At 32.3% G+C, this 13,226-nt stretch overlaps 1 long non-coding RNA gene across 1 annotated transcript in view; it reads left to right on the top strand.

The window, feature by feature from the left end:
- Nucleotides 1–8,154: 8,154 nt before the first annotated feature.
- LOC108733753 overlaps nucleotides 8,155–13,226 on the top strand; it is an 11,776-nt gene continuing 6,704 nt past the window's right edge. Inside the window, exon 1 of the long non-coding RNA XR_001937275.1 lies at nucleotides 8,155–8,380. This is a non-coding gene — a long non-coding RNA (uncharacterized LOC108733753). The remainder of the gene's footprint in view (nucleotides 8,381–13,226) is intronic.

Genomic DNA, 13,226 nt, shown 5'->3' on the forward strand with positions numbered 1-13,226 from the left:
ATAAGTGATCTGTCAAAACCGTCATACGTGGAACGCGATTTCGATTTGTTTGGGTTTCATCAGCACGCCTTAAACAGTTATGGATGAAGAAACACGCCCAGTATTTATAATATGAAAACATCCGCATAACAAATCTTGACTAATGATAACAATAGAAAGTTTTAGTGGTTGTTATTTTATTACACAGTTTTTATTCTCGTCATTGTTAAAGACTTAAAAGAGTTTATAGTTTCCAACAAAATTTGAGAGATAATTTGGTTTGAATACGGATTGCTTACTATTTAATACCTATCGTGATTTACAAAAAATAAAATTTAGATTGTCTTAATATATACCTACATACATCTATATTAAGATGAATTTTAAAATAAATATTATATTTAGTCCTAACATACATGACGTATGTAAAAAAAGCCTATCATAAAGTAAAAATCATTCAGTTGCTAATTTGAGTTTATAATTGTTTTAGGCAAGGTTCAAAATTATTGTCTTTTATTTCTAAGAGACGTAAAACTTTCTTATGCAAGAAATCTGCTGTTGTTGTTTTATTTCATTTTCCGTATGGCGCATGCTCACAATAACGAGAAAATTAGCAAGGCCAAAAATTTTAATCCTAAAACTCTATTTACCGGCTTTAGAACTGCATAATCTAAAGGAAAGTTTTATGAAGTCCTTGTTTTTTATATGCATTGTAATCCCGCTGACAGTTGCTCAAATAGAACGAGTTTTCAGCATGCAAGCGAAAATGAAAAAATTCTTAATTCCTTGTAAGATCGGATTTAATTAATTAATCAAAACTATTATCAAAATTTTTGCCACTAGGAAAGCCCATCGTCGTCACCATAAGGTCGTTAATCCTAAGACTGGTTGGACACGCACCTCCACTATTTTCTATCCTGAGCTAATCTCTGACTAGACCTTCATGCCTGAGAAGGTGTCCTATTAACCTATCTCGCCTATTGCTTATTGACTTCCATAAAGTCCTCTGTTCTCTTACACTTTCTAGTACCTCGTCATTTCTAATCTTCTCTATTCACGGTATCCTCATTATTCGCCTGTAACACCACATTTCGAACACCTCTAACCTTTTCTTTTCCGCGCCCACTGTTCATGTTTGGCACCCGTAGGAAAGCCCAAAGAGCAAATTTAAAAAGAAGTACATTTTTTGTCATAATGAATAATTAATTCTTAACTTGAAAGTGTAAAAAATGAAAACTACAAGAAGAAAATGGAAAAGGAAAATTTACCAGAATATTAAAGGGATATTTACAATTTATCCCACCAGCCCGTTGCTTCGTAAGCAAAAATAATAAAAATTACAATTTGGACCCGAATTTGTAAAATTAAAATCCCAACAGAAGTAAATTTACTAGGTATTTCGGTTGATATTACAAATTAAATTGTAATAATTAAGAAACATATCAAAATTGAGATAATTTACCTAAGTTATCTAATAGATTCTACTATTTCTACGGCAAATTCAGTCATTTACAATCGAAAATTGTAATTTTTGCTATGCCATAAAAATTTAGTTTTCTTCATGTGACGAGACGTGTTCGTATTAGCAGTCTCCTTACACATATACTAACGATAGCGTATTTATAATAATTTTTCAAGTTAGTCTTTACCTAACGCTCGGTACAAAGTTAAACCGCACTGTGGTTGTCTGCTCGCGTACATCCTAATCAGAATTTTGGCAGAACGCTCCGTAATATTTCATTAACCATGAATTTATACAGAAACATTAATCAGAGTTTTACGTTGCACTTGCTTCTCCCACTCGAATTATTCCGAGTAGACGGGAACACAAACATATTTACACTGCCATTTTTTTCTTTCATGCTAAACATTACTCACTGAACTACATATCAAAGTCTAAAATTTGCTGAAGCTTTTGCGATATAGTCATCATCACATTCTTGTAAAAATTACTTAGGGGTTGTACATAAATTATGTAACATAAATTGGGGGAGGAGGAATGCCTGACGTTACAGTCCTGTTATTTGTGGGGAAAAGGTCAAGGTTTTCATTACGTAACGGTTTCAGAACTGGATATAGTTGGCAGCTCTGAAAACGTAAAAAAGTAGAACGAAAATCTATGGGGTCCTATAAAAAGAAATCATAATGCGTTGTTTAGCAATGTGGCACCGGACATTATTATTAATTCATAATTGTAATTGTTCATTTAAAAGTGAATAATTATTTGAAATTAAAAATCCTTTTTTTCTGAATTCAGCCCTAAACCTTTTAAAATTCACGCGTTATGTGACGTAATTGAGAGAGGAAGGGGAGGGCCAAGACGTAACGGTTTTCTTACGTGGGAGTAAGGGGAGATTACTCATTAATTAATTTTGCATTACGTATGTAATTCCTTTTACATTGTGTCCTTTTTCCTACCCTGATGTCATATCAAAGTTTAATTACTATCTCAAGTAGATATTGGTAACTAATGTTATATAAATTACTTTTTGCGGTAAAAAAAACAATTAAGAGGTTCCTTTTCCACAGAACTGACGTGAGGAGATTCTCATTTTTAGCTGACAAAAAAAGGAGGAGGTTCTCAAGTCAACACATATCTATCTTTTTTTATATATGACCACGTATAACTTTTTAGAGAGTAGTCCAATTTTAATAATTCTTTTTTTATTGTAAAGGGTATACCCCGAAACTGATCCCATATAAATTTGGAAAACAAATTCTACCCCTAAGGGTAGGAAAAAAGGGGGTGATTGTTGATTGTTGTTTACTGACTGATTGTAGATATATGTATGACCATGCATAACTTTTGACAGAATAGTTCGATATTGATAATTCTATTTTTATTGGAAAGGGTATACCCGGAAGTTGGTCCCATATAAACTTGGAAAAAAATCTAACCCTAAGGGTAGGAAAACAGGGGATGATTTATAGTAGGAAAATATTTAATAGATTGAAAAGCAAAAATAATAATAAACCTTTATGTTATTAACTTTAATAACCAAGTTCTTCAACTAATGTAAGTATAACTAAGTAATTTTGAGTCGGCGCTAAACCATTTTATTGATCATTAAATCACCTTAAATTTAAAGAAATAACCAAATTAACAATGCAATGGTTATTTCTTTAAATTTAAGGCAATTTTGTGATCTTTGTTGATTGTTGACTCAAAATTATTTAGGTATACTTACATCAGTTGAAGAACTTAGTTATTAAGGTTAATAAAATAAAGGTTTATTATTTTTTGCTTTTCAGTTTTTTCGGCGGTTTAATTTTTTTCTTAAAAAGTTTTTATTTTATAATTTTTGTGGCTATGATCTAATTATTACTACTACTGCTACTTCCTACTATAAATCATCCCCTGTTTTCCTACCCTTAGGGTTGGATTTTTTTTCCAAATTTATACGAGACCAACTTTGGGGTATATCCTTTCCAATAAAAAAAGAATTATCAAAATCTGGGTATTCTGTCAAACGTTATGCGTGATCATACATTACAATCAGTTAGTGAACAACTATTAANATTTTTTTGTTAAAAAGTTTTTGTCAATTAAGGAGTGTGAATAGTTACTATTTATAACTCAATAAATATTGTAAGAACAATTAAGACTCAAAATTTATACTATATAAAAATACTTTTCAATATATCTCTATATCCACATATTTTAAATAAATAAAACAATATCAGCATTCAAGTATATCTAAACATTTGGCTATTTAAATTCAAACATTTAAACCTGTCACCAAACTCGTAAAATATTCCTAATCTACTGTTGGACTTTATATTTGTTGAAGATAAATTGAATTGCGTAATTATACAATTGAAGTATTTTTAGAGAGAAAAGTGACCTCCATAATAATTTTAGAATAATTCAGTGTATTCGTAAACGATTTACACAAGGTAATGGCTACAAAGACTCTAAGTTACCTATAAATAATTATACTAAATCCAGTTTCATTTTAAAATACACAAATCACCAGTTTAACATTTTAAGTAACCTTTAGAGAATTATTCATACGTACACAACAATTGTGGATAATAAGAAATAAAATCACTTACAGCTGAAATGTTCCCCATCTTCCATTAGCTGAAAAGTAGAAAAATCTTTTTAAGTAAAACTTTAATATTTATATACGTCTGAATAATAAAAAAGAATGAAAAGGTTAAAAAAAATTAGACTACCTAATAACATACGAACTCTTGATAAGTTTCCTGTTCAAGCTGTAGAAAACCCTCAACTAACCACAACTTTTTTAAACCAAATGTTGCCACTTCAACTGCTTTGAATTTACATTTAGAAAGTTATTGAGGGTAAATATTTTGGTAAAGGCTTTTGCGGCCAGTAGATGAACTGATGCTCTCCCGATTCAGGTCTAAAAGTCGTCGTCGATTTACGTTAACATCCAGCATCGAAGATGGAAGGACCTTTGAAGAAGTTCGCCACGTGTGCAAGCGAAACGTTAGGAAGTAACTCCAACCGACGACGGCCTTTATACTCGAATCAGGACATCGGTAAATATTTTATTGGCGTTTCATGTTAGGCGTAAGTCTTCATCAGGGAGAATAGCAAGTTAATAAATAAAATTCTTTGTACATATGAATTCGTCAACAGTAAGAAACGTTATTTACTCTCAAATAGTTTCAATATTTAAATTAAAATCAAAGGAAGAAGAATAAATGGAATTTGAATCCAAATGTTTTGATATTCTCTTCTTAGCAGGTAAATAGTAAAGTCAAAATACACGCAAAGGCTTTTCAATTTCTACCATACAAGCAGATTTGGAGAGAAAGCAGTTTTTTATTAAATTCATGAAACAAACAGTTCAAAATGTTTTTAACAAATGTTCATAAGCTTTACACAGTTTTTTTGATGTAAATGTTTTTATTTTAAAGAAGCTATTTTTATCGAGGGTCTTGGCGTTATATACAAGTGAAGAATATTCAATGGCAATTGAGATTCTTCCTTTAACATTCCCAAAGGACATCCACTACCTCAAACATAATTATTTCAGCGCACCATCTTTAGTTGTCAAATTACTAAACGAAAAAATATAAACATACAATTATTATTATTAGCTCAGGTTAAAAAAGAGTGGAGGTACGTGTCCAACCAGTGTTAGGACTGACGACTTTGTTCACGCTAACAGTGAAGTGAGGGGAAGCGGTAATGGTGAACTGTTTTGTGCTTGATTTGTTTTGTATACAACCGATATGAACGAATTTCGCGAACTTCATATGTATATGTATTTTATTCATTCTGATTCGATGTATTGAGATCATTCACTCACTTACCAGCTTTAGACAAAGAAGCATGTTTTATAAATCCAAGCCAAATTATAAACCTTTAATTGTGTTAAATGTAGTTTTGTTGTGTTCAATAATAAAAAGTGATTAAAAAAGTTCTGTTGCACTCTATTCGCAACAGACTTCATGATGATGATGATGATAATACTTTAATATATAAACCACTTTGTCGCTTATACACTTTTTCACAATTGTAGAACAAACTGATAGGGCATTTAAAGACAGAACAAAAGAACATTTTAACAGACTAAATTTAATTTACTACACAAGGTGTTCCTAACTATATTAAATGTTTTGAATTAAATGGTAATACTATTACAAATGGGTACAATAAACAAAACGTTATGAGAAATGTTGTTTATTATTAAAATAAGGAACAAGTTTCGTTTGAGATAGTTTTTAGTTAAACGTATTTATAGTTTGGTCGTAATGATCATAGTGAATCCTTTTTGGGTCACGCTGTATATACTAGACTAATTTCCTCCAGAAACGGTGACCTTGATTGGTATGCCAATTTTGCGTAATTCTTTAACGGAATTTCCCAATGAAAACAATTGCAATGTTCCTCACGGCTTTATTAAATGAGTTGTAACGGTACACAGGTACATAATACTGTCATATACTTCAAAGTACATGTAAAGGTTAATAGTGCCACACTCGTGAGAAAAGCTTTACAAACTCTATTATTAATAGGTAGCACAAGTGCGATTGAGTATTTACTTCGTGCTTCTTTATTATTTCATGCAGAGATGTGATTTATTTGAAATACATGCATTTAAAATGTAAATACCAAATGAAAAGTACCTATTTTTACATTGCATTGAAATACTTTTTTTTTTGTTTTTTTGCTATTATCATCGATCAAACATTATATATTATATATTATATGGTCATTTAAGATATTAGAAGCTTAAAGAGAGGCCAAAGAGACATTCCATAAATGCCTTCTGATTCTTTAATTGAAGAGAGCCCAAAAAATTCTAAACTTCTTGGAAATGGATAATCTAAAATATTGTATCAATATTGTTTTCCGGGTTCAATGTCATGGTCTGTGGAATTTTGAAGATCCTTAATGATATTAGCACCTGCCAAATCATCACTTATCGTACCTTTAGCAAAGAACTACGAAATTCTATGAATTACGACAAAACAGCTTGCAAAAAAATATCCAATTGATATACGCCAGCTGTGTAAAAGTGAAAACTACAAGATAATGTTGTGTGCTAATAAATGCCTATAATCAAAAATTCATGGAAGTCGATTCGACAAACTTCTCTTTTAGATGAACCCAAAGCTAAAGAAACTATATATTCCATTTCTAGAAAACTCCTGTATTTGAAAAATAAGCAAATGCCTACAAAATATTTTATAATTAGATAAGTAAATGTAGAAAATGAAATAGGCACGACAAAAAAAATATTTATTTGAAAAAAGTATTTTGAAAATACTTATTTTACATGTAGCATTTAAAATACAAAAGGAAAATCTATTTTGCATATTCATAAAAAATGTTTTTCAAGTTTCCGCTGTCAGATTCAATTGGTATTTTTTTCACAAATACCTACTGAGATTATGTATAGTCGTTTAATAAATGCATATAATTCAAAATTCTTAGAAAACGATTCAAAAAACTTCACTTATTAGATGAACCCAAATGAAGCTAAAGAAACTATGAATTCCGTCTCTTTATCTTATTAGCATGTGTAAATGACCAGAAACAAAATGAAGTTATAAATATTTTGATATAAAATGATTGATGTTGGTTTTACATCAATAAAATTATTTGCAACCCTATTTTGGCTCTGATCTTTCACGGTAAACAAACTATTTTGGCGTCTACTATTGGACGGATTACGTATTACCTCCGATGAAGTGATTCAAAACACTGTCAAAGTGTTCCTGACTTCACCAGCGGCATTTTATGGAATTACTTCAAGAATTGGTCTTTATTCGCAACGCCCCCCATAACGGGAAAGCTTCTTCTACCCTCGACCCTTTGCAAGCCCATTACCACGCTAAAGTATATTATAAAAAGTGGACCCAATTCTCAATCGTTCTGATGGCGATTGATAAGTATGTAGAAAAGTAGATTGAAATTTTGGCAAAAATACCCTAGAAAAAGTGATATAATAATATTTATCACAAGAACAAGATCAAGATGTATCAAAATTAAGGCATAATGTACAGGATCAAGATCAGGATTACTTTGGTTTTGGTATCTTGTTCTTGGTTTGGTCATAACTCAGTACTATATTAGCACCCAAGACAATTAAGACCGAGAAGAGCAACGTGCTACCCTTGAACATGCCTACGCAGTTGTGGACGAAACGTCAAGAAACAATTTCCAAAGACAACGATCGGAAAGCCCGAAAACAAATAATAATAATACTGAGGACGCCAGCCATAAGACCCCACGTTTATTATTGTGTGACTTCTAAAAATAAATATTTTGTTAAAATTAAAGAAAAATTCATCATTCTTAATATAGACAAGAACATATGTCTAGGATTTTTAAAATTCTGGAGCGACCTTTCAATAAAGAAGCTCCTTTTTACTATGCCGAAAAAGAGCAAACAGAATAAAAAAATGGAGATATACAGTCATCCTGTAGTTTCCTTTATGTATTTATCGTACATAACCAAAAAACGCTTTTCTACCCTTAAGTTTCCCAATCTTTTTTGTTTACTTAGTTTCAATAACAGTAAAGAGGAAAACTTTTTACGAGCACGCGAACCGAACTCGTCGTCACGCGTCATCAGGACAGCGTGCGTCGCGACGCACAGTTGCAGTAGTAAACATCGTCGTCGTAATGGCGACGGTGGGGGTAAGAGACGTCGTCGACTAGGACGACCGCGTTGGAGCCTCGCCAGCGCACATACCACGATGCGGCTTTAGTCCGCGTGAAAACACGACGGGAACAGCAACTACCGCTGACGTCAGGCGTCCAAGACGTCGTCGACGTCGGTATCGTCTTCTTCGATGTACTTCGCCTACTTCTATCACCCTCGAGAGCCCATGTAGACGTCCACCACGAGGTTAATTCGCGACAAGAACTTCGGATTTCGATAATGAGGAACGATCGTATAAAATTTCAAAAATGGTAAGTTTAACATGTGTTTTATTATGACGTATATACAGAGTGAACCGTTTCTTACACAGAAATCACGAAATTATAGATAATTAATTACGTATAATTATATTCACTGTAAAAGAAGAAATTTGATGAGTTATTACTTTCTTAAGATACATGCTCTAAACCAGAATCATTGTTAAATTTTAAATCTAATTTTTATACACTACAAATTACCTCAAATTAATAAAGTAAAATATTTCCTACTGTCGCACCCTCGCCGAGAATCGAACCCGGATATGACAACAGCAACAATTATCTTTCCTCATAATATGATGAGATTGGTAATGATTAAAAATTAAATTATGAATTTTCACATTAATATTAAATATCAATTACTATTAAAAGTATTTCATATGATTATATATCAAATAGAATTTATCTATTTATTAACTTGTTTATCACATCCTTAATTAATAATTCCGATTTATGTATTTACTGCATCTATTAAAAGAAAACCGTTTTAGAAAGTTAGATTATTTAATTTTTCTGCAATGAAACTGTCATCTCAAGGGAATCTAATTTAAGCTAGTTTTAGTTATCTAAACTAAATTTCCTACAACTGTCGGCGACAGCTCTAATGTGAAATAGCTTTCGGCTAAATGTCCCTACCACGAAAGGATACTTTCAACTTTACATAATGCTTTTCACAACTGTTTTTAAAATTCCATTAAAAAACATTCCCTTTATAAGGAACTTCAGGACTGTCCGTTACAGTTGTTTTGTTAAACTGCATCTTTATCAAATGATAAAGAGCCAATGTGTTTTTTTTACTTACTGTTATTCTTCAATTAATATAAAACTTGATAAGTATTACAAGGTTTTCTCTTTAAAAATTTATGTTATGGCCAATTGCAAGTAATTTAGTAGGTTAAATTAAGTTTTTAAAATAAGTATAATTTTTTCAAGCAAAAATACTTATAAAAAATCAACAAAAACACCTTTGTTGACGTCAAAAAATCTTTAAAAGAGGTAAAGACATCATCTGGGTTCAAATAAATTGCAATTTCTAAATCAGTACCATGACATCTAGTTACAAATTTTCAAGTACATCCTCAAAGAAAAAGTAATTGTGCTTTTTTTTTTATTGTCTGATATTGTAAATTTCCGAATTTTTCCCTTTCTATTAGATTAACAAAGAAATATCTAATCTTTTACATTCTGTTCTTTCTATATTCTTTTACGCTTGACTAGTTTCGAAAGAGAAAAAAAACGAAAGAAGCATCCGGAAAAGTTTCAAGAAGCAAAATAAAAAAAGCGGTCCGCGCCCAGTGTAGTACCTAATTGTAAAAACGTCCTGAAGAAATACATAAATCTGCTGAAATGTTTGCGCTCTGCAGAGTTCTTAAATGGAAATACTAAATCACGTACGCTGTGAAAATCGATGAGATACGCCTTACAATAAAGTCTACAATTTGGGCGCCGATTGGGAATTGTAAAATAAAAAAAATACACTAGAAAAAAACAAATAAACGTGCAACTTAATACTACGTACTAACAGTCAAGTAAGTAAAACAAAAATACTGGTATGTAAGGGAAGAAAAAGTAGGGAAAGAGCGAATATAAAGGTAGGAGACGAAAGATGAGATGAAGTGGCTGATTTTAGGTATTTAGGAGGTTAGGTTAGTAGTAGGAATATAAAGCAGAGGATAGCGCAGAGTCGAGTCGCCTTTCAACCAAAAGAACTCACTTCTATGCCCGCGAACGATTAATTTAAAAATTCGAAAAAGATTATTAAAAGTGTATGTTAGGAGCGCGGCGCTGTACGGGTGCGAAACGTGGACAGTGGGTGCGGCGGAAAAAGAAAGGTTAGAAGCGTTCGAAATGTGATTACCGGCGAGGTATTAGAAAGAATAGGAGAGCAGAGGACTATATGGAAGTCAATAAAAATAGGCGAGATAGGTTGGTAGGACACCTCAGGTATGAAGGTCTGGTCAGAGACATATTAGAGGCAGGGACAGGAGTTAAGAGGAGTAGAAGTAGACCTAGATTAGATTATTGTTCACAAATAGTTGTGGATGTGGGATGTTCTAGTTTTAGGGAAATGCGAAGATTAGCTCAGGATAAGAAGGAGTAGAGGTGAGTGTCCAACTAGTTTTAGGACTGGCGACATCATGATGATGAATAGTCTTAATGAAAGCTTTACATCCAAGGCGAAACATCGGTGATAAGTTTGCAATAAAAAGAAAGCCTTTTACCTTTCTAGCTTTGATTCTGCACCTCATTAGAAGAAAAAATCGAGAACAAACAGAAATTAAAAACAATTGATAAAGATTCAAAGAATACTTTTCAATATTTGGCAACAAAAGTGCGAAAAATAACAAAATACGACCGTGACATTAGTAGTACCGGAACGTGTAGTTTTTGGCATGCGTAGGGGGACTTCCCCGTTTTATTACGCGAAAGTGCCAAAGTGCGTGTCCATTGACGGCTCCAGTTGGCACGGAAGAAGAACGTTCACGCCAACTGGGGTGCCCTCCAATGTTTACAATACCGTCCGTGTAAAACCAGTGCCAGCCAGCGAGGTTTCGCACACCCAACTCACTCACTCATTCGCTTATTAGCCCCACAAATCGTTTTTGGATTCTACCTCAATCTCACACCTTTTCATTTCAATCCCGACACAGTCTCAATCAGGGACGACTTTTAAAGTGTTCTTAAAAAGCGGCTTTAGAGGTGCATAAAAACGTTCTGCACACAACTAAATGTGTTAATGAGTTAATGTAGGTCGTCTGTAGAAATCAAAGAAGCTGTCACAAAAAAAAGAATTACAACACCAAAATGTAAAAGAAAATTACATAAATTACTATTCAAACAGGACATATCTATCGTGTTTTTTGCTATTTCCCACTACTTCTAATGAATTGTAAAATTTCAATAATGTAGTGCAACAATTCGACTGCTTCGACTTCTTCGTACAGGGATTTTAATGATTCGTTTTTTATTGGGTAGCTTATTTCTCAAAGGTGATACCATTTAAATCTGAAGAGGGGTGAAAAACTGTTTACTTTATGTTTGTGCGTATTTATCTCGATTGTTACATGTCACTATATTTAAATTATTGTTTTTCCACTAATGTGAACACTAATTTCAAATAGTAACAACAATAATACAATATTTTATCGCATTACAAATACCAAAACATGCACTGTCTGAGACGTTTACATGTAACTTTCTATAATATTGTTAAATTAGATTTTGTATAAATACCTATAGGGTAGTAATAATCTTTGAGTTAAATTTCAATTAAACACAAAATAATTTAATGTTTTAAATAATTACATTTATTAATCACATTTGTCACAGAATTTGTCCAAAAAATTACCTATTATAGAATTATACTATCCCTTATATGTACCTACAAAACCATAAAAAGTATAACGCATCAGCGTGTCATAATTGATAAAAAATACAACGTGTGATTATACAACACGCTACTGAAGTGAAACTTCCTCAAACACACAAACATACCGGGATAGGGGTTAAGGAATTGGTTTAATGGTATTATTTGTACATTATGAATTTAAATTTTACACTGTACATGCCTGAGTTGCCTGTAACGAACGTTGCATTGAAGCGCGCTCACGGCTCAAGCGATCCCCACTACGAACTCGACTACGTGGCCGAGTAGAGGGGGGACATCCGTTGCACGATTTCGTTATATAGCAACTCGCATGAAACGAACATATAGTCAAGGAAATAAAGCACAAAACTAGGCCAACTTCGAATGTTTGTGCAATAAGTTGCATGGAGATGCGGTTTTCTGCATTCTGTTCGTGAGACCGTCTACAAACTTTGTGAGCATAAGAGATCAACTCATCTGCAAAAACGCATAGGTGTAAAAGAAAAATGCAGCTTATTATTAAGCACATTGCAAAGTTGTTATAAAAAAAATGCAACTTAGTCAATAATGATTGAATTAAGTCCAAGTTTGTTACTCGGCGACGGTCTCCTAGGTAGAGATGTGATTTATTTGAAATGCTTGCATTTAAAGTGCAAATACAAAATGAAAAATATCTATTTTTATCTTACATTTAAATACTTCTTTGAGAAAAGCTTTTTGTATTTTATTTAAAATACTTTTCCCAAAGGTATTTTCGATTTATAAAATGGAAAATACATTTTTGCCGTTGAAATTCTTGCTAGTACCACCGACCATAAAATGATGAATGAATGTTGCTCACAATGGCTATTAAATGTATTAGAAGCTTAAAAGGGGAACAAGGAAACATTCCATGAATGCCTTCTAATTCTTTAATTGATGAGAGCCCAACAATTTCTAAACTTCTTGGAAATGGATAATCTAAAATATTGTATCAATATTGTTTTCTGGGTTCAATGTCATGGTCTGTGGAATTTTGAAGATCCTAAATGATATTGGCACCTGCCAGGTCACCACTTATCGTACCTTTAGCAAAGAACTACGGAATTCTATGAATTACGACAAAACAGCCTGCAAAACAATATCCAATTGATATACGTCAGCTGTGTAAAACTGAAAACTACAAGATAATGTGGTGTGCTAATAAATGCCTATAATCCAAAATTCATAGAAGACGATTCGACAAACTTCACTTTTAGATAAACCCAAAGCTAAAGAAACTATATATTCCATTTCTTACTCTTATTAATCACTTTAAACAGAAAATACGAATCATACTCAATCTTCTCAGCTGGTGATATAGTGCAAACACCACTGTTAGTCTAGAAAAACTCATGTATTTAAAAAATAAGCAAATGCCTACAAAATATTTTATAATTGAATATTTATATACTTGAAAATACGTATTTTTCATTTAGCATTTAAAATACAAAA

Source organism: Agrilus planipennis, unplaced genomic scaffold (genome assembly GCF_000699045.2).
Source record: "Agrilus planipennis isolate EAB-ADULT unplaced genomic scaffold, Apla_2.0 scaffold78, whole genome shotgun sequence".
Lineage (NCBI taxonomy): Eukaryota > Metazoa > Arthropoda > Insecta > Coleoptera > Buprestidae > Agrilus > Agrilus planipennis.